This window comes from Felis catus, chromosome B3, assembly GCF_018350175.1.
Source record: "Felis catus isolate Fca126 chromosome B3, F.catus_Fca126_mat1.0, whole genome shotgun sequence".
NCBI classification, from domain to species: Eukaryota; Metazoa; Chordata; class Mammalia; order Carnivora; family Felidae; genus Felis; species Felis catus.
In genome coordinates this window covers 134253182-134276442 of record NC_058373.1, presented here as the reverse complement: position 1 = coordinate 134276442, position 23261 = coordinate 134253182, and positions in this window count along the sequence as shown.

The following is a 23261-nucleotide window of genomic DNA, read 5'->3' as shown; positions in this document are numbered from 1 at the left end:
TCCCCTTAATTCCTGTGTTAGGGATATGTATGTGTGTTTCTTTGAGAGTAAAATTAACTCTTAGTTGGTCAGTTCTTGGAATGATTGGTCTCAGAACCACACATGAGTCCGGAACTATACTTACCCTACCCTGCAGGAAGTTTGCCACCTGAGATCATAATTGTACAGAAACAAATATATTCAGTAATAGAGCCCCATTCCAGAAGTACATATTATGAGACAGATATAATGACACATGTCCTTTAAACCTAATCCTCTTATGCCGGGCCTAATATAATTTAGGTTTCAAGGCCATATGTATATATGGGTTACATTTCAGAAGACAGGCAATTGGTCTAAATCCAAATAAAAATGAGCTAAGTTTGGCCCCCTTTCATTTATATCCATCCATCAACAGCTGTACAGAGACGGGATGGCTCAGGCAGTTGTTCCAAAGGGTCTTTCAGTCCCATTAAAGCTGCATCCAGAAACAGCTGAGGCCGAGCCAGGGTCTGCACTGCCTGAGGTCTCACAAACTGAAAAACACACTCTCAGACATGATTATGCCCTTCCCTGCTCTGTTTCCTGGTTAAGATTCTCTGAGATTTCATCTTATGAGTATTCCTGACCATCAGATGTTTGCGACTCAGGGCCTGCACCGCAAGCTCTTTATTACCTGTTGCATAAAACCAGTGACAGCTGTACATCTAGGCAGGATGGGGACAGTGCAGGGGACAGCGCACTCCCAACGCTGGGGAGGGGAACCGTGGCGGGCGCTAGTTCAGAGGCCGCTGTTTGCCTAGCTGATCGGTGCGCTGGGGCAAAGGGAAGAGCTCCGTAAGGGAGTTGCCCAGGAGGATGCCCCCGCGGGCGCCCTCAGAGGGAGACCATCAGAGGCCTCGGACAAACACAGTGAGAAAGTTAGGAGCTTCAAGGGGCCTAGGAGTCTCTCCTGACCAAGCAGTCGGCAGGCGGGACAGGGCCCTTGGAGGGTCCCCTTGTGCCCAGCAGCCAGACGCAGCGGAGTCGCGGTGCATCTCCATGGGAACGGCTGGGCAGCCCCACACTCAGCGGTGTGCTCCGTCTATTTCTATGGCATCTATCACCATGGCACCTACTTGCTCTGAAAAACACAGGCTAAAAACAGAACCTAAAGTAAAGGGGGGCAATCGCTTCCCCGCAGTCACCTTCTGCAGCTGCTGTTACACTTTGGGATTGCTCAGGCGGACCTTTTGCGTTATGAGTTTCCGTGTTTTTGCTGTCGGTGGCTTTAAAAAAATAAAAGGCTTACTTACTATCAGCATCAGCATCATCTTGGGGTGATGTGGCCTGAGGCTCCAGGAAGTCTGTACTTACTTGCTGCAGGTGTAAAATTTCCAGCCAGAGGGAGCTCCTCTGAAGTGGCTCCTCCTCCCAGGGCTTGTTCAGGGCCTCCTGTGAGGTGTTTGGGAAAGTGGGGGAAAGCTGGGGGTTAGTGGACAGGGACAGTGACAGTGACATCAGTATACACAGATGACCCAAGAAAGGACCTGTGTTTATCCCAACAAGTGGATCACAAGCTCCTCTGGGAGTGAAATCCACAAGGTCAAATAGCTTCCCTGAAAGTTTTCCCTAAGTTAATGGCCACCCTTTATAGCACAGCCCTTAACCCAGTCTCTGGAGTCAGACGGAGCTTGAGTTTGAATCCTGACTCTGTCACTGGCCAGCCATGTGAGATCGGTGGGCAACCTCTGAGCAGATGGTTAACGTACTCATTCTATAAACTAGGGATGAGAAGACACAACCCATAGGAACAAGCCACTTCCTGTGATCTCAGCCTTCATGGTCGTTCCTTCATTTGTCCAGCTATAAAATGGGGAGAATAACAGTCTCGAAAGCTCAAAAGAGCTTTGTGACTGTCGAGGAGACAATATATGAAAAGCACTGAGCAGAGTACTCACAGCTGCTAGAGAGGAAACTGTGAGCAGGTGGGCAATGACAATGGCCAGGACAGAGTGCTCAGCCTGCCCTGGTTCTCCGGGCCTGACTTCCTGCCCTCAGGCCCTAGAAACAGGGCCCTCAGCCACGAGTAGCTTCCTGCCTCCAGACTCCCACATTTATCAGTGTCCTTGGGCACAACAGATGTGGCTAAGGACAAGCTCGCTCTCTGCAGCAAGAGTAACCATGCAGAAGGGTCATCAACCTGGTACTTTCTGTGATACATAGGACAACAAAATTCTCACGAACTGGAGAAAATCCCAACGCAGTTCCCTGTTTGTAGGCTTTGGAGTCAAGCAGGCCTGGGGACTCAAGTCTCCCCCCTGCACATCTGTTGGCTGAGTGACTCAACTGAAATTCCCTTTCCTCGCCCATCTGTGAAGTGGGCTGATGCCTCCTATCTCAGAGAGAGGTTGGGACATTAAAGGAGAAGATGTAGGAAGTGCCTCCAGCCCAGAGTCCACACAGAGTGGGCTCTCAGTAAATGTGGGCTCTCCTCTTCTCTAACCCCCCACTGAATGTTTTAAGGTACAGTAAATACTCTATTTAATGAATTAAGGGTTAGCCTTTATAATAGAAGGAAACAGGCGTGTTTCCTGAATTTGCTGAGGTGCTGGTAAATGCTGGTAAATGCTGAACTCCCAGGCTCACACAACACCCAGCCCAGGGTTGGCATGGCCCCCCTCCAGGGCCCCCGCTGCCCTTTCTCACCACCCCCTCTCAAGAACGCTCTGCCAAACAAGCCTGTAGGCTCGCTCTCACCACTGCTTACCCTTTCCTTTTTATTTTATGAAAGTAACTTCCCCCTTGCGAGCATTGTGGCTGTCTCCCTACCAAATCCCACCCTCCAAGAGGTCCCCCTTTCCACTTGAGGCTTCACGTGCTTCCAAGAAACTGTGGAAACATGTGTTTCCAAGAAACACATGGAACATGTGGCCTGAGCTAAGCCAATCACATAATTCCAGCCCCCCCGCAGGCAGGGATTGGTTCATGGGTTCAATGCCACTTGGAACTGTCCGGAGAATAGGGAACAGAAGGTCTGCAGGGGCTGTCGGTGTGAGGCTGGGCCGCTCCAGTCATTTGACTATCATAAGCAAAGCCAGCCTGTTGGCAAAGCCAACACGTGAAGAACAACAACCAAAGCCTCACGAAGAACGGTTGCCGGAGCCATGGCGGCACTCGTAGGCCTAGGTCAAACTGCGTCTCAGACTTGCCCCGCCTCTTTCTTGGGTCTGTGAGTCAGTATAGTCCATTCGTGGTTAAACCAATTAGAGTTGGGTTTTCCGTAACACGAGGATACAAGCACCAGGAACATTACTTCCTCTTTAGAGTTCCAGAGCCCTCATCACATTCAGACCTCAGTTCCAAAGCCAGGTCTTGAAGAAAGCCCGCCTAATTCTATTTCCTCCTTTACCCCCAGCTCCTGTGTGTTGTTTGTTAGGAATCGACCACGTGTGTGACCCTAACAATAAAATCGGTCGTGTCTCCATTTTCCCACCGAGGACACTGAGGCCCCAGTGAAATCATTTTCTCCATGGCTACACATTTAGTAGTTGGTAAGATCAGGACTAGTCTAGAAATGAGGACCCTGTGTGATAGGTAGGCTATTAATAAGTTTTCTTTTTTTTCTAAATATGAAATTTTTTAAATTCCCCAGTTGGATTATAAATTTATGGAGTCCAAAGCTATTTTTTCTTCCTATTTTGACCATCCATTGTAGTCGCTTGAGACATGTTTGTTCCCAAATGGCTAAGGGAGTCTCCTGGCCCAGGGGCCTGACAATGTCCAGAGGTCTGCTGAGTACCAGGCATTGGGTGAAGTGCTTGACATATGTAATCTTATATTTTTATTATTTTTTAAATTTTTATTTATTTTTGAGAGATAGTGCACATGAGCAGGGGAGGGGCAGAGAGCCAGGGGATAGAGGTTCCAAAGCAGGCTCTGTGCTGACAGCAGAGCCCGATGCGGGGCTCAAACTCGCCAACCACAAGATCATGACCTGAGCCAAAGCTGGACACTTAACTGACTGAGCCACCCAGGCCCCCTGTAATCTTATTATTATTTTTTTTTTAATGGCTTATTGTAGGGGCACCTGAGTGGCTCAGCCAGTTAAGCATTCAACTCTCAGTTTTGGCTCAGGTCATGATCTCACAGTGTGGGATCAAGACCCACATTGGGCTCTGCACTGACAGCATGGAGCCTGCTTGAGATTCTCCCTCTCTCTGCCTCTTCCCCCTTTCAAAATAAATAAATAAACATGAAATGAAATGAAATGAAATGAAATGAAATGAAATGAAATGAAATGAAATAAAAATGGCTCATTTTAGGGGCATGTGGCTGGCCTAGTCGGTGGAGTGTGCAGCTCTTGACCTCGGGGTTGTAGGTTCAAGCCTCCCAATGGGTGTAGAGATTACTTGAAAATAAAATCTTAAAAAAAAACCAAACAAACAGCTCATCATATTTATGTGATTCTTAGACCCGAGGATAAGTGGCCTTTTGCCAAGGCCTGTGAGCAGAACCTGATTGTACTGGAAGGGGAGGATCTATCCTGAAGAAGGAATACAGAGAGCAGTGGTCCCCTACTGTGGCACATGGCTGTGTGGAAAGGGCAAGGACTCTGGGTTTGATTCCCAGGCATGTGCCCCCCACCCCCACCCCCACTCTGTGGATGATGGCCAACCCTACTCGGGAGCCAAAGAGAGATAAAGAAGTTCAAGGAAACACTGGCCACCAGGTGGGGAGAAGTTTCCATCCCATTCCTTGCCAAACATAGATTTGCTGCTGGAAACCCAGAGCGCGCCAAGAAACGGTTATAGCCCAAGCTGCTCTATTTCCTTGAAGATCATTGTGTTTGGATTATAAGAAGGTGTTTTTCCTTTTGTCTCTGCCCAGCAAGCCGTGAACAGTTCCAGATCTGACAGCCTGAGCACTGGGTCTAACTTATTAAAGAAAGGGAAGGGGATTTGCTGCGTGGCTCAGTGTGTATTTTCATTTTTTTTTTATATGAAATTTATTGACAAATTGGTTTCCATACAACACCCAGTGCTCATCCCAAAAGGTGCCCTCCTCAATACCCATCACCCACCCTCTCCTCCCTCCCACCCCCCATCAACCCTCAGTTTGTTCTCAGTTTTTAACAGTCTCTTATGCTTTGGCTCTCTCCCACTCTAACCTGTTTTTTTTTTTTTTTTCCTTCCCCTCCCCCATGGGTTCCTGTTAAGTTTCTCAGGATCCACATAAGAGTGAAACCATATGGTATCTGTCTTTCTCTGTATGGCTTATTTCACTTAGCATCATACTCTCCAGTTCCATCCACGTTGCTACAAAAGGCCATATTTCATTTTTTCTCATTGCCACGTAATATTCCATTGTGTATATAAACCACAATTTCTTTATCCATTCATCAGTTGATGGACATTTAGGCTCTTTCCATAATTTGGCTATTGTTGAGAGTGCTGCTATGAACATTGGGGTACAAGTGGCCCTATGCATCAGTACTCCTGTATCCCTTGGATAAATTCCTAGCAGTGCTATTGCCAGGTCATAGGGTAGGTCTATTTTTAATTTTCTGAGGAACCTCCACACTGCTTTCCAGAGCGGCTGCACCAATTTGCATTCCCACCAACAGTGCAAGAGGGTTCCCGTTTCTCCACATCCTCTCCAGTATCTATAGTCTCCTGATTTGTTCATTTTGGCCACTCTGACTGGCGTGAGGTGATACCTGAGTGTGGTTTTGATTTGTATTTCCCTGATAAGGAATGACGCTGAACATCTTTTCATGTGCCTGTTGGCCATCCGGATGTCTTCTTTAGAGAAGTGTCTATTCATGTTTTCTGCCCATTTCTTCACTGGGTTATTTGTTTTTCGGGTGTGGAGTTTGGTGAGCTCTTTATAGATTTTGGATACTAGCCCTTTGTCCGATATGTCATTTGCGAATATCTTTTCCCATTCCGTTGGTTGCCTTTTAGTTTTGTTGGTTGTTTCCTTTGCTGTGCAGAAGCTTTTTATCTTCATGAGGTCCCAGTAATTCACTTTTGTTTTTAGTTCCCTTGCCTTTGGGGATGTGTCGAGTAAGAGATTGCTACGGCTGAGGTCAGAGAGGTCTTTTCCTGCTTTCTCCTCTAAGGTTTTGATGGTTTCCTGTCTCACATTTAGGTCCTTTATCCATTTTGAGTTTATTTTCGTGAATGGTGTGAGAAAGTGGTCTAGTTTCAACCTTCTGCATGTTGCTGCCCAGTTCTCCCAGCACCATTTGTTAAAGAGGCTGTCTTTTTTCCATTGGATGTTCTTTCCTGCTTTGTCAAAGATGAGTTGGCCATACGTTTGTGGGTCTAGTTCTGGGGTTTCTATTCTATTCCATTGGTCTATGTGTCTGTTTTTGTGCCATCAGTGTGTATTTTCAATTAAGACGTGAAACTGTTCCTCAGACAAGCCAGGCTTTGCTCAGGTGTTGAGCATCATCATATAACCAGTGTGTACCCCTGCTCAAGGCTCTTTGTCAGTCATGGGGAATGTTCTTCCTCTTTGGGTAAATGTGACAGAGCAGCACTTCTCTGTGGCTTGGGTGGGGAGTTGGGTAGGGAAGCCTGAGGGACAGGAAGAGATAAGATATCTGACATTTTGTCACTTCTTCTAATCTCCTCTTGCATTCACAGAAGGGTGTAGGCCCAGCAAGTTGTTCCACCCCAGGATGAGGCTTCTGGTGTTAAACAGTTCTACGTTTCTGCTGGAAGCCATTCAGTTTCCATTTATGGGAGGCAGTGTTCTCAAAGTATAGATCTCTAGGACACCTGCATCAGAACCCTGGAGCGCTTGGTAAAATTGCAAATTTCTGGCTCCAGAGGATTCCCACTGATTTAGACTCTACCAAAGATTGAGAACCTTGGGTAGCAGGTGAAGAACATGAGTTTTAGAGTCAGATCAGTATGGACTGAACCCCAAGCTGCAGCTCCACTACCCACTACCCACTACCTGTGGATCTTGGCCAGGTTATGTAACCTCTCTGGGTCTCCATTTCACCTGCACAAAGGGAATGCTGAACAATCAAGACAGATGGAGCTCATGTGGTTGTTACACGGATGAGGTGAAACATCACGTGTTTAGCCATACTCGGCAGAAACATTCATTGATTGCATGGTAACTCTTCTTTTTATATAACAATACCTGTACTCAAAAAGTCTGAGGACTTTACTATTTACAAGAAATAATAAACTTGGCCATCACAAGCAGTGTTAAGAGTCCTACTAGTACTTTCCACTGGTACAGGTTTTGATAAGTCTACAGACCAGCACCCAGACCTGGAGGTGTCTTGAGCCACATGAAACGCCACCAGAACTCACATCTAATCCTCAACAGTGAGCCAGCCAGGAGAGGGCAGCAAGAGAGAGCCAGAGTCTAACTGTAGCTGTTCACGTCACCATGCCTGAGTGTTAGAGGCACTTGGTGTGATCCTGGTTGGTACTAGTTTGAAAGGACACTGGATTTGGTGGAGGGAGAAATGGTAGCATGGTTTTCCTGCTGTGTGGTGGCTGTCCCTCTGACTCTTGACTTCCATACATATTTACTTTAGGAAATCACACAAGCATCACTATATCGTAGGAAACAATAAAACTTTATTGAGATGTAGATACCGGGAGATAATCTAAGTCAGGGATTGGCAAATTCTTCTGCATAGCCTGTGAGTTAAAGAATAGTTTTTTATATTTTTTCTTTTTCTTTTTAAAGTTTACTTATTTATTTTGAGAGAAACAGAGACAGTGTGAGTGGGGGAGGGGCAGGGAGAGGGAGAGGGAGACGCAGAATCCCAAACAGGCTCTACGCTGTCAGCACGAGCCCGATGCGGGGCTCGAACTCACAAAACCTCACGAAACCTCACGAAACCATGAGATCATGACCTAAGCCGAAATCAAGAGTTGGATGCTTAACTGACTGAGCCAGCCAGGCACCCTAGTTTTTATATTTTTAAAGCATTGTTAAAAAAAAAGAGGTGAGGGGGAACAATATCAGTAACAACAAAATAAAAATAATGAAACAAATAAATAACAAAAACAAGAACACTGTGATAGTTAATTTTATGTGTCAGCTTGGGTCGTGGGGTGCCCTGGTAGTTGGTTAAACATTACTTCTGGTGTGTCTGTGAGGGTGTTTCCAGATGAGATAAGCATTTGAATTGGTAGACTGAGTAAAGCAGACAGCCTTCCCATGGTCGTGGGCATCATCCAATTCTTTGAGGGCCTGAATAGAGCAAGAAGGCAGAGAAAGGGAGGTTTTGCTTTCTGCCTGATGGGTTGAGCTGAGACATTGGTCTCCTCCTGCCCTCTGCCTAGGACCTATACCACTGGCTTTCTTGGGTCTGTAGCTTGCAGCCAACAGATTGTGGGACTTCTCAGTCTCCATGATCCCATAAGCAATTTCTTCTATATTATATATAAGATATAATAGATAACACAGACATAATATATCTCCCCTACTGGTTCTGTTTCTCCAGAAAAGAAAAAAATAACAAAAAATTTATACCATGCTTAATGGTGAAATATTGAAAGCAGTCCCTTTAAGATCTGGAACAAGGCCTAGGAAGTCCCATTATCACCACATTCTACTGGTGAGTGTGGTAGAATAAGGGAAAAAAGAAAAGCAAATCAAAATGTGTAAGGATTGGAAAAAAAGGAAAAAAAAACCTTTCAGGTCTTATGATTGCATAGAAAATCCAACATTATCTGCAAGTAAATTATTAAAATTGGTATGAGAGTTTAGGAGGCTTTCCAGATACAAAACCAATATGTGAAAGTCAATTGCATTTCTGTTCATCGACAACTGTTAGAAAATGTAATTTAAAAAGATACCATCTATAATAGCATGAGCAAATGTCAATACTCTAAATCTAACAAAAATTGCGAAAGCCCTTTATGGAGAAAATTGTAAAACTTTACTGACTTTTTACAACACCTATGTAAATGGAGAGACAGCATGTTCGTGACAGGAAGACTCAGTATTGTAAATACATCAGTAATCCTCACATTGATGTACATGTTTTAGGCAATTCCAATCAAAATCTGAACAAGATTCTAAAAAAGAAGCTCAACAAATGATTCCAAAATTTGTTTGGAAGAGCAAAGGGCCAAGAAATGCCAAATCATTTTTTAAAAACAGACAAATATGTCTCTTTTTGGCGGGAAGTTACCTTTCCTCTACCAGATATCAAGACTTGTTATAAAACCATAGCAATTAAGATTAAATGAAAGAACTCCCACAACTCAACAGCAAAAACAAACAAATTAAAAAAAAAAAAACCCTCAACCCAGTTAAATAATGAGAAAGGACTTGAATAGACATTTCTCCAAAGAATATATACAAATACAAACGACTAACAGGCACATGAAAAGATGCTCAGCATCACTAATCGTTACAAAAATGCAAAGCAAAACCACAATAAAATACCACTTCACACCACAAAACACAAAAACAGAAAATAACAAGTGTTGGCAAGGATGCGGGGAAATTGGAACGCTTGTGTATTGCCGGCAGAAATGTAAAATGGTGTAGCCTCTGTGAAAACACTAACATTTACTCAAAATCATTACGTATCAAACTGCAATCACACTTCTGGGTATATGCCAAAAAGAATGGAAGGAAAGAACTCAAACAGACATTTGTACACCTATATTCATAGCAACTATTCCTAACAGCCACAATAGGTGGAATATTCACAAAATTATTGTTTACGGTATTTCACAATAGGTGGAAACAATCCTCATGTCCATTGATGGATGAATGGATAAACAAAATATGGCAGACACAGACAATGGAATATTCCAAAAAGGAAGGACATTCTGAAATACCCTGCAACATGGGTGAACCTTGCTGACATGTTTGTGAAGAAAGCCAGCCACAAAATGACAAATACCATATGCTTCCACTTCTTTGAGTTAGCTAAGATAATAAATTAATAAAGACAAGAGTATAATGGTGGTAACCAGGGCTTGGATGAGGGGGGAGTGGGGAGTCATTGTTTAATGAGGACAGAGATTCAGTTTGGGATGCTGAAAAGTCCTGGAGATGGATGGTGTGGATGGCTTTATGTTAAGTGAATGTACTGAATGCCACTGAATTGTACATTTAACAATGGTTAAGGGGCACCTGAGTGGCTCAGTCAGTTAAGTGTCCGATTTGGCTCAGGTCATGATCTCACGGTTCATGAGTTCGAGCCCCACATCAGGCTGTTGTCAGCGCAGAGCCTGCTTCGGATCCTCTGCCTCTCTCTCTCTCTCTCTCTCTCTCTCTCTCTCTGCCTCTCTCTCCAGAATAGATAAATATATTTTAAAAAGTAAAAATAAAAATGGTTAAGATGGGGAGCCCCTGGGGGGCTCTGTCAGTTGAGTGTCTGACTCTTGATTCTGGCTCAGATCATGATCCTGGGGGTTGTAGGATCAAGCCCCACATTGGGCTCTACACTAAGTGTGGAGCCTGCTCAAGATTCCCTCCCTCTGCCCCTCTCCCTCGCTCACACGTGCATGTTCTCTCTCTCCCAAATTAAAAAATTTTTATAATGGTTAAAATGGTAAATTTTAAGTTATGTATGTTTTACCACAATTTTTCAAAAAGATTGGGTGATATTAGAGCAGGAATAAACAAACATATTAGTAGGGCAAAACACAGGAGCACCACTCAAAGTGTAGTCTGAACACTGCTTGTCATCTCTGAACTGTTTGCCATGGGCCAACCATCAGTACAGACGTGAATAGTAAGCATTTGGAAACTTGGATAGCAACTTGACAGAGTACGTTTAAATTTGCTGGGTCTTGGGGCGTCTGGGTGGCTCAGTCAGTTGAGCGTACGACTTCAGCTCAGGTCATGATCTCACAGTGTGTGGGTTCAAGCCCCGCGTCGGGCTCTGTGCTGACAGCTCAGAGCCTGGAGCCTGCTTCAGATTCTGTGTCTCCCTCTCTCTCTGACCCTCCCCCGTTAATGCTCTGTCTCTCTCTGTCTCAAAAATAAATAAAACATTAAAAAAAATTTTTTTTAATTTGCTGGATCTAATAATAAAAAACTGGGGACTTTATTTTGTGTATCTTTTTGAATTTCATTTTTCTAGCAATTGATTTTTATTGTATTTCCAAAACCATTGTTCTGCAGTGGATTATGGGAAAAACTGGCATTCAACACAGAACGTTTGAGAGGTCGGAGGAAAAAGAACAACCGGTCACACATGGAAACTTGATTTCTGATGGAGTGGGGAAAAAAGTAGAACTGGGAGCCGATCATCTTACAACAGTCACAAAACTCAAATCCAGGTAGATTAAATACTTAAAACATGAAAGATTTCATACTTCAAATATGAAAGACAAAATATGAAATTCTTAGAAGATAATAATAAATAAGATCTTTATGACCTCAGCTTGGAAAAGGTTTCTTAGACAAGAAAAATTTGGCATGAAAATGAACAGCTTCTGTTCAAGTCACTACAAGTAAAATGCAAAGGCAATCCCAAACTGCAAGTAAATATCTGAACATATAGAACCGATATCAGACTGTAACCCTCTAAATCCATAAAGAGCTCTTATAAATCAAGAAAAAATACCAACAGCCCGTTAGAAAATAGAGAAAAGACATGAACAGGCATTTCACAGCAGAGAAAAAGCAGATGGTTCAAAAGCATGAAGAGAATTTCCAATCGATGGTAAGCAAATACATGCAAATTACAACCATAATGAGACACAGGCCATGCCCATTCAACTGAGAAAGTTGACAAGAGTGAGATCAACCAAAATATTGTCGTTGACGTCTAGTAAAAATACAGATTATTATAATCACGTGAGGGGGGAAATTAGCATTACCCAGTAGACTTGAAGGTGTGAGCACCCTTAAAACTAGCAATTTCATACACTGGTATACACTCTAAAGAACAGAAGAAATACATGCCAAGTGGGATAATCCCACAGTGGAATAGTATGTAGCAGTAAAAGTGAACTACGGTGATTTGCATCAACATAAATGAATCTCAGATATATAATGTTTAATGAAAGAAGTCACAGAATATGTATTATATTCTTATTTATTTACTTTAGAGAGAGAGAAAGACAGAGTGTGAGTAGGGAAGGAGCAGAGAGAGAGGGAGACATAGAAAATGAAGCAGACTCCAGGCTCTGAGCTGTCAGCAGAGCCCGACACAGGGCTCAAGCTCATAAACCGCAAGACTATGACCTGAGCCGAAGTCAGACACTTCAGCGACTGAGCCACCCAGGTGCCCCTATCATATTATTAAATATAGCATTAAAATAGGCATCCATGCTCTACAAAATCAAACAATATACTGCTCAGAGATTTAAGAGTGTGTGTGTGTGTGTGTGTGTGTGTGTGTGTATGTCGGTAATAAAACTGTATGGAAAAGCATGGCTGATAAACATAGAATTCTGTAGAGGTTCTCTTCGATAGAGAGAGGAGTGTTGACTAGGGAGGAGCATTCAGAGGCTTCTAAGAAACTCACACTGTTCTATTTTTTAACTTGGGAGGTGGGATGCAAGTGTTTGTTTCACTGTTCTTTAAGCTGAGCATATGGCTTATATGTATGTATGATACATTTCACAATAAAAAATTAACATAAAGGAAAAAAGGCCTCTCAGTGATGGGTAAGGATGCAGAAGAAGGTCAAATCCTCCGAGGGTGCGAGCGAAGGCTGGGCAGGCTGCCATGCTCTGGACCAACAGGAAAATGCAGATCAAGAACCTGCTCAGGGGCCTAGCTCCTACACATTTATTTTTGCCTTTCAAGCATTTTTTTCCTTTCAGAGACTACCTTTCCCTGCAACCCAGAGGGGCTGTCCGGTGGGCATGTGACTCAAGACAGCTAAGCGGGATACTTCTGCTTTTCTGGCCTCAGTGGTTAATACAGGGATGAACAGAGGTCCCAAGCCAGCCCAGTCAGAGTCATCCATGTCCTTCTGTTGGAACAATCAAGAAAGAGGTAACATTACTATATGTAAATGCATGGCAGGCCCAGAGCTCCATGAAATCTGTCTGAAAATGAAGCTAGCAGAGAAAAAAAGCAGAAAGGAGGACTGGAGAGTCACAGAGGGGTAGAGAGAGGGGTAAGAGAGAGACAAAGTCCTCATCCTGTCATTCGAGTGTCTTGATCCAGCCATTCCTGATACCCATTATGCAGACAGTTGCAGATCTAGTTGCAATCAAAAGTGTGCTGTGTGTAGTGTAGAATTTTGTATCAGGAGCAGGGGTTTACAAGGGGCAAGCCCTACTATGTGGAATTGGCTGTGCTGGGGTGGGGACCAGGGCCGTGTGGAGCTCCCCCTCCCTGACCAGAAAGTAAGCAGTATCTGCTACATGGAGCAAAGCTGCTAAACTCTCTCCTGTTGGGTCTGGGGAGTCAAACCACATGCTCAGTGAGGTTGGAAATTTAAAGAGCGTATTTTTTAAAAAGCTGGGCTCTGGAGTGCATTGGCTACTTCTTCAGACTTTAGTAAGGTTCTATAACAAAAGGCATACTTGAGTCTCAGCTGGCCTTTCTGAAAGCAGAGAAATGGGAAAACAGAGCCACGAGATCCTCCTTCTGCCTGTGGCCAGTAATTCAACTGAGCTGAGAGCCAGAAAATTATCTTTCAGGATCGCAGAAGTCAAATCCCTGCCCAGGCCAAGAGAAGGAAAACACAGTGGGAGATAAGAGAGGAACACTGGAGAGGGCCTCTTGTCCTCCAGCAGCTCTTGCTGGGCCCTCCCTGCCTGGCCAAAGTGACCATTCCCCCCCCCCCACCCCCACTGTAGACAGCGGTCCACTGGGAAAGAGCCTGAGGGCAAGTGGTCAAATCAGCCCTGCCTCTCCCCCACTACTCAGCGTGTCCAGGGCAGAGGCCAAGTGGCTGTGCGTCTAAATGAAAGCTGGTGGAGGGAAGAGCACAGAGATGACTGTTAGCAGACAGACATGGTGAGGACAAGGTCCAGATTCCAGAGCATGACTTGACTGGGCTCCAGCGTTGGTTGCCAGCTTATGGTCTTATCAGAAAACTAACTGCCCAGCAACTGTCTCCAAGTTTAAAGAGTCATACTGCCAGTGACACCCCCATCTAGCAAACCACAGCATGAGATTGCTCAATTGCTGGGTCCAGCCCCAGACCTCTGTCCTCAGGTCCTCATCTAGTGGCCTGCTAGAGTATACAGTTTCCAGAAGGCGCATTCTCTCTGATGCCACTCATGGAGGGTAAAGAGCAACAGAGAGTCTTCCGGAGAGGAGAACCCCAGGCACCCCTGGACGATTGAGGAACTCAGATCTTCCGGCAGATATGAAGTGGTTTCTTGCCAATTCTCTTCTGTAGAATGTTGGACGAGTGGCCACAGTGTGCTGTAGCCCCATTCCCTTTAATAAAGGCAAGTGGTTTTTATTTTTTCTCTCGACCAGTAAATGCTGGGGTGTTTGACTTGACCACTTGCTCTTAATAACTGACAGATTATTAAGAGTAACATCCAGACCCGACCAAGAAGAATGCACATCCACCAGCTTGGCTGACATGTGGGCAGCTTGTACCATGTTGGGGTGGCACATTTCTGAAATTGTTTGTATGGGGAAAAATGTTTGTATGGTGGTGCATTTCTGAAATTGTTTCTATGCTAGGCAGTCAAGGGGTACAGTGTAGTGGCTATCTATTACTTACTTTCTGCCCTATAATTAGTTGAATTATGTGCCTCCTCCCCCCAAAGATATGTCGAAGTCCCAATTCCCAGTACCTGTGAATGTGATCTTATTTGGGGAAAGGGTCTTTGCAGATGTAATTAAGTGAAGGATCTCGAGATGAGATCATTGTAGATTAATCAAGTCGGCCCTGAATTCAATGACAAATATCATTATAGGAGGACAAGACACACCCAGAACAAGAGAAACACAGAAGGAGCAGTCATATGACAGTCGAGGCAGAGACTGGAGTGATACAGCTATAAGCAAAGGGACACCAAGAACTGCCTGGGGTCAAAGAAGCTGGATCAGGCAAGGAAAGATGATTCCTCAGAGTCCTTGCAGGGAGTGTGGCCCTGCTAACACCTTGCTTTCAAACTTCTGCCCTCCAGAACCGTGAGGTAGTATCTCTCTGTTGTTCTTAGCCACCAAGTTGTGGTAATTTGTTGTGCGGCCCCAAGAAACCCATACATGCCCAGACATTTTTAAGACTGTCCCTCCCCTGGTAGGGCTGTCAATCACTATCTCAGACCCAGGTGACCAATCAAAATACTCCGTCCCCAAGATCGTGCTGTTTGCCTTGGGGATGGTCCTTGCAATGGACTGTTTGTTCCCTAAATTCATATATTGGAATCCTAACCCCCAATGTGATGGTATTAGGAGATGGGCCTCTGGGATGTGATTAGGTCGTGAGAGTAGAATCCTCATGAATGGGTCTCTTACAGAAGAGACCCCACAGAAGAGTTGCCTTTCCCCTTCTGCCTTGTGAGGACGTAGTGAGAAGATAGCTATCTGTAAGCCAGGAAGTGGGCTCTATCCAGACACCAAATCTGTGGACACCTTGATCTGGAACTTCCCAGCCTCCAGAACCGTGAGAAATAAATGCGTGTTAAGTCCCCCAGTCTGTGGTATTTTCGTTTTAACGGCCCAAACAAACTAAGATAGCCACATGACCCAGAGTAGGCAATTAGAGGTAACTTTTGACTCTGTATAGTTGTTGGGAAAGAAGAATTTCTTGTCCTGAAATTGCTAGATGTTAAGGACAATTTCTGTCCCTCCATAGAGAGCTTGAGAAGGAAGCCAGCTAAGAAGGAAGCAGAGCCAAAGGTACACAGGGAGAGGCATGCCTTGATGATGCTATCCCTGACCCTAGAAACAAGCATATCTAAATACAGATCTCCCTCTAGCATTTTTCAGCCAGAGAATTCATCTTTCTTGTATAGGTCATGAGTTGAGACTATCACTTGCAAACCCTGGGTCTTGATTGGCACATTCCGTGAGATGCCAGCCAATCTCCTCAGTCATGGGAAGCCCAGACTCAGGGGAGCACCAGAAGTAGAGGTCTTACCTGGTGACAGGAATGAGGCTCCTGATATCTCTGGCTCTCATGGTCTGGGCGATGGGACCAGCCTAGTTCCACACGGCTGGCTAGCCAGCCAGTGCCGTATTCGAAATGCTGAGGCGACCACCAAAGACTAGAGACAGAATCTCGGCTGTTCCGGAGAACAGATTTGGCAGCAAGTAAATTTCAAGCACGGCAGCTAAAACTATCATAACAAACAATGAAAACTTCTGTAAAACGAGAAGATTTGCTTCTTTGCCGCTGGAGAATTAGAGCGAGACACAAACAATCTCTCCGGAGCACTATGCTTTCCCTGGCCAGGGCAACATCACCTCCCCCCAAAGCTTTCTCCAAACCTTCAGTGCCCCTGGCGGAGGAAAGTCACCGTTCACAAAATGTCCAGTCCACCGTAAATTAACAAGCAGCTACCCCCACAGAGACCCTATTTCCTCCCTGAAACCTTGAATCCTGCTGAACTGTCAACCCCTCGGGCCTAATGCAATAATATAATGAATTCAGAAACCCCAGAGAATAAAGGACCCCAGGGCATATGCAAAAATACCGTGCACGCTGACAGCCCAGAGAAAGGAGGCAGCGGGGAAGAGGGGCAGTGGTGCTTCCTTTTGCTCAGCAACTTGGGAGTGAATGAGGAACGACTAACTGCTCTACCCTCAGCTGACTGGCTGCACAGCTTCTACATGTCTGATTGTCAAGGTCAAACCATGCTTCTATTAAAAAACTGGAGACACCCTGAAGAGCTTTTACAAGGGACCTTAACCTGATGCCTCAGGCTTCCTGAGCGAGAATTAAAAGTTTCTGAAAAAAATAGTCCATGCCTTTACCATTTGTAGAGCACCTTGTGTGTGCTTCGGCCCTGGAGCTGCTAACGGGGAATCTGGTGTGTGAAATTGTGACAGCCGTGCCAGGCAGACGTGGCCTGTGAGATGCTGCCCGAGCTGAGTTTTGACAGACAACTGGAGATCAGCACCAGGAGGAAGGCAGAAGGTGCTGCAGGTGAAGGCATGTCGCTAGGCATGAACCTGCACCGCCCCGCGTGGGGTAAAGATGGGGAGGGGCTGTAAGGGTAGACCCGGGATTATCAGGAAGGGTTGTGTGATTAACTGAAGGAGTGTGAGCTTTATCCAAAATCTCTGGGAGCACTGAAGAGCAGGAGGATGCCCTGAGCCAACGGCATTAGAGGGACGACCCTGGCAGTGGAGGATGGAAATAGAGGCGGTCCCTCAAGGGCCCTTTGCCATAGCTGTGTGAGAAGCAGTACAGGCTTTTCCCCCAGTGGTAGGAGAATGAGAGGCAGGGAGATTCAGGAGCTGGAAGAGCTAGACTCACCAGAACGTGATACCTGTTCAATGAGATGCAATGAGAAGGATGGATCCAAGATAATTACTAGACTTCTTTGCTCTGACATGGGCAACTGGGGTAACGGTACCGTTCCTGACAACTGGGGGCATAAGAAGAGGGGCAAGTCTTGGAAGAGCCTGACGAGGAGTCCGGCTTTAGAATGCTAAGCGGGAGGAGCCTGGGGACAGCCAGAAGCAGTAGTCCACGAGAGGCTGGACATTCAGGACCAGATGTCAGGAGGGAGAGCAGGAGAGTGTCGGCTCATATATGGTTGAGGACACCAAGGGACAGGGTGAGAAGAGCAGTGGGTGGGACAGAGAGACCCTGGAGACATTCAGGGAGTAAGTAGAACAGGAGGTCTCCATAAGGAGATAGGAAAAAAATATCCAGCAAAGTAGGGTGGAAACCTAGAGAGCAAAGTCATCTGGGAAGAGAGGCTCAAAATGTGTGGGTGTGTAATGGTACCAATGCCCCTGAAAGATGGAGTCATACTAGGGAAGAAAAACAACAACTAGATCTCAGGAATGGCTGTCTTTCATGACGTTAGTCTGGGCATTTGATGATGGGAACATACGCCAGATGGGTGATGGTGGACTGAATGGGCAGGGAGGCAGTGTCAGCAGCCAGTGTAGATGATTCTTTTAAGAAGCCTGGGCTTCGAAAGGAGAGAGAAAGGGAAACTGAAGGCAGAAGTAGACAGAAATATGGGTTCGAGAACAGGGTACTATTCAGATTGGAGAGACTGACCAAGTTCAGGTAGTGATGAGAAATACTGGTAGGCAAGAAGCTGAAGATGTGAACAAGAGAACAGAATGATTGGAGGAAGGAGGGGAGGGTGTCTCTAGGGGAGATGGGAGAGTGTCTGGAGCACAAGGAGAAGGTCGGCCGTGGGCAGGAGCACACCCCTTCCCTAGCACGGGAGGAGTGGAGAAGCAGAGTAGGAGATATGCTGGGGGGATTGCCAGAGATGACCTTGAGAATTTCTTGGGGCCTTAAATTGTGTTCAGTTTTATCAATGGACAGGATGGATTCCCTGTCAATGACAGTGACAGGCAAGGAAATGGAGGTTTAAACTGGGTGGATGAAAGAGGAACAGCCAGGAGGAGACACCAATAATAATGGGACAGGGGAGGCCTAGGGACATCTGGGAGGGTTTCCAGGCAGCCTTGGGAACCTAGTACTCTAATGGTCCAGACAGACTTGGCAGACAATTCCTCCAGCTATAGTCAGAGCCCAACAAAGGAGCGGGGCAGAACTGTTCCAGAAGTGGGGTTCCACCGGGTGGGTGCCCAGAGAAGGATCAGTGGGCAAGGGTGATTAGAGAGAGATGCAGGTTAGCGCAAAAAATCCAACCACCACAGTCAAGTGAAGCCAACCCCTGAGTTTATAATAGTCACCGTTTCAGGTTTTTAACACAGGGGACCACGTCTCTCCTACATATAGGCTAGATTCCCTCTTCAACACAAAAAGTGTCTGGAGGCTGATGAAATAATAATGGAAAGAGCAAGAGTTTTAGAATCAGGTAGATGTAGGTTTAAAAGTATCCTTACCACTTCCCTCTCTGAGCTTGAATTTTTGGCCTGCAAAATATGAAAAATACACGCTTTGCAGAATTCACAAGGATTAAATGAGACGGTTAATGCAAGGTACTCCTGCTAGGTTGTAAACTCCATCAGGTGCACGTTTTGTGACTTAATGCCTGGACTGCTGCCTTGAGCAGGTGCTTGGCACATAGCAGGCCCTCAACAAATACAAGTGTCCTCCTTCATCTGTTAGGCAATATACCTCAAAGTACCTTCTCTGTCCCTGGAGTAAGCTCCCGCCAGGCCATTGATATGCCTTTCTTTGACCCAACCAATAAGCCACTTGCAATAATGAGAATGGAATACTGATCCACACTTCCTTTCATTGAGCCAGGCTGCTACTTAAACTAGTGCTTTCAGGAAAGTATGTATCACCGAAGTTGAACTAAAAGACTACAGAGCTCTGGGACCACGTGGCTGCCCATCCATTCAGCAAACATGTGGCTTGATTTCTTTCTTACAGTCCTGCGGGCTCATAGATAATCCTCGATGAGGCGGGGAGAAGGTTCCCTCTTCAACGCGTGCAAGGATGAGCTCTAGGAGAATGGAAGGACACAGGGACCCTTCCTTAATCAGCCACCCCAGACTCAAGATCCCAAGGAAGAGTGACTCTCTGGAGACAACAGAGTGTGGAATTTACATTGCCTGTTGGGGAAGTTGTCAAAAGAGCCAGAAGAAAATAAACAAAGAGAGCCAATGCCACTCTTGCTAGGAGGTTTGGGCAGTAAGGGGACAGGCTGCCCAACCCTGCGGACAGGCAGTCTGACCAGCCAGCAGGAGATACCCATGCTGCCACCAGGGGTATTTATCTGAAACATGAGCCAAGAGCTGTCCCTGGGTTTTTCTAAAGAAGAAATCCAGGAGCAAATCAGGCATCCAGTCGGAAGTAGAGCTCAGGTGGGCTAAGAACCCAGTGACCATGAACTGTTCCCAATTTCCACTCTCCCTTTCTTCCTTTTAGTAAGAGAATTCCTAAGTTTTAGTTGGGCATATTTAGTTGGCCTAGCTGGAGACTACATTTGCCAGACCCACCTGCAGCTAAGTGTGCCCACGTTCTGGTCAATGAGGGATATGAGTGAAAGGGCATGAACAGCTTCAGAGTTACAACATTTGGAAGGGGGCCGTTTGCCTGCAGGCAGGAGCAGAAAGGAGATATAATGTTGGGGAGCTGTAACTAGGCAGAAGAGGGGGACACCCTAGGGGATGGGAAGAAACACAACACAAGGAACCTGGGTTCCTGAATGACCCTGTGGAGCAGAATTGTTTACCTGTCCTGGACCGACCATCTACCTCCAAGCTAGCAGGTGAGAGAGAAATAATACACTTCTATCCTTTTTGAGCAAATGTATTTTGGGGTCCTTTTGTTACAACTTAGCCTGTCGCAAAGGTACCGATAATAATAATTTTAGTACTGATAGTAATATTTACTGAAAACTTACAGCGTGCCAGGTGTTGTTCTGAACATTTTGCATGTGTTACCTCATTTAACCCACACAACACTCCCTAGATAAGGGCTGTCATACCCATTTTACAGAAAAGGAGGCACAGGGAGATTCAGTACTCTGTCTAAAGACTCACAGCTACCGAGTCGCCTAACCAGGAGTCAAGCTAGTACTCTGGATGGACATCCTACCCATGGTCACTATGTGTTTCCAAGCCTAGCTTTTTATAATTCCACGCAGTCTAAGGGACACAACTTACTTTTATTAACTTTTCTTCACAACTGCTGCAGGACCAAGGCATTTAGTTTCTCTACTGTCGGTTTTCTCCAAGAGAGCACAGGAAGGGGGCCCAAACTATCCACCTCACGGAACTGCCGGAAGGAGAAAATGAATTCGTGCATGTTGCAGAAATGCTTTAAAAGCTAGAAAGTGTGGCATACATGAAATATTGCCTTCAGGCAGGCTGGGAAATACTTAAACCAAAATAAGAAAATGCACTCAAAAAAATTTTTTTAAATGCAGATACCATCTCGCAATTTGGCAGATAGCCTGGAAAGGCTGCGGAGTCTGTAAGGAGAGGGGTACACTTGGTTTTCTGCATCTGCCATCCTCAGATGAAAAGGGGAGAGATTAATTGAAATTAATTGAAAGACAGCATACCTGTGTGCCTGGCACGTGCATGTGCACACACACACACACACACACACACACACACACACACACACAGGCTCAACAGAAGAGAATCCTTATGATCGAGACCAGGAGTAGCAGCCGTTTGCCATCAATGCCTGTGGGAACCCGGCAGGTAACAGAAGTTGGGGAGTGGGCGTGGGGAGAAGACAAAATGCTTGCGGTGTGAGTGGGGACCTCGGCGAACACGTGCAGCTCCAGCTTCAGCTGCCCTTCTGCAGTTGAAGCCTGGTGTGCAGACCTTTCAGAGTCACGCGTGAAATCTCCCCACTTTCCAAGGGTGCTCAGATTAATAAATAAAACATGTCAGGGGCCAGCAATTGATCTCTGGGATCTAGCCCCCGCAGCCAGAAGTCACATCTGGCTCTTGAAGATGCTTCATCGTTATTATGGACAAGCTACCATTCGGCTTCCTCTCCGCGAACCCCGTCCTGCCCTGCCCTGCTCACCCCATGCCACCTTCCTCTTCCTTCTTCCTCATCTTCACTCCACCCACCGGTAAAGCCAACTTTCTCTTTGCTCCCTACTCTTGGACCTCCCCTTCCCTTCCTTTTAGCTTGTACCCAGTTATCTTGAAGACACAAAGTAGCTTCCCTCCTCTGCGTGCCAATCAATGCCAACCTTCTCTCTGCCAACATAATCTCAACCTGCTACCCGCTCCCAACGCATGATAATTTTCGCATACATTCTCAGGCAGTAAGGTGGATTATAGTTAGCTCTCAATTGTCTGTAATGGAGGAGGGGGCAGGGCAGCACAGATGACACGAGAGAAGAGACACCCAGAAGTCACAAGGCTTTGCCTTTAGCATTTGGTGGCACACACGGGTCAGGGGCATGCCACTGTAGCCACCTGTGCCAATTGGTCTTGCCCCCTCCCAGTGGAGACTGAGTCAAGTGGACTCAAGGCCTGGAGAAAGTCTTGAATAGGATTAACAGAGCTCTGCTTCCAGCCAAGGTGGAGGTGATGTCCTGGCTGCTGTCTCCCCTCCACCTTTCCCTCCTCAAAGTCCCTGCCTATGCCCTGCAGGTGCCCGGGGAAACTTGGGACGCCGACTGCCCCGCATCTGTCACAGCCCCCACAGCCACCCCCATTTTGGCCATTAGCTTCATTGCCTTGTTCCAGGCAAGCTGGTGGCCCAAAGACCGACAGTTAAACTGACAGGTTTCAATTTCACTTTCTCTGCTTTCACGACGGGACCAAGGCGTTCTCAGGACAAGGACACGGACCTCAAGGCCCCTGCAGGCGGAGGGACAGAGTGCAGAAACACCACTCACACCTGAGGTGTGGGCAGTCATCAGGTGTTACCTGACCTGTGCTGAGCCCTGAAGTTCAGAGCACCCTCCCCCCATCCCCCAACCCTGGAGAAAGAATTTCAGGGAATTTTCTGTCCTGTTCACTGGCTTGGCCAGGCTGTCCCTGGGTGGGCTGTGGGCAGAGCCTGCCCCTTAGCTGCAGGTGTGTGTGTGTGTGTGTGTGTGTGTGTGTGTGTATGTGTGCATGTGTGTGGTGTCCTGGGGGAGGGGCCGTGCGGTGTTCGTGCCCTCCTGACTTACTGTTTGTTTGGGACGTCTGGACTAGGGCTACAAACAGTTCCTCTCTTTGTTTCCACGGCCTCGCAGAATGTGTGCTTCCCCCAAAAGGCATAAAGGTCCCCTTTCTTCGGCTTGCCGGCGCCACCGCCGCTGGGGCCGGCCTGCGGGGCTCGGGTCTGCAAGCCCAGGCAAGGCCCAGCGCTGACTGTCGCAGCCTGCAGCCTGTGCTCACGTGGCCCGTGCAAGATGGCAGGCGGCCTCCCGGGGGCCTCCGTGGCTGGCAGCCAGCTCCCCTTCTTAAAGCTGCAGAGCCTCCGGAGCCGGGAGCCCAGTCCCCCCTCCCCCTCCCCTCCCCCCTCCTTCCTGCAGGAGTCAGCCTGACCTCCCTGGAAAGGGGGACGCGTCACGCAAGGGCTTGGGGGAACTTTGAAAAAATCCTGATGCCTGAGCGGCAGCCCCAGAAACTCTGCAGTCCTTCATCCAGGGGTTCGGTCTACCCAGGAGAGTCTCATATGTAGCTGATCCCAGGAGTCACCTTAGAGCTTCTCTAACTTAAGTGTGCTCAGGAATCACCCTGGAGGATCCTGTTGAAATGCAGATTCCGTTCTGGAAGGTGTAGGACCAAGGTTCTGCATTTCCAGCAAGTTCCCGGGAGAGACGGTTGATTCTGCTCCCCAGACCACG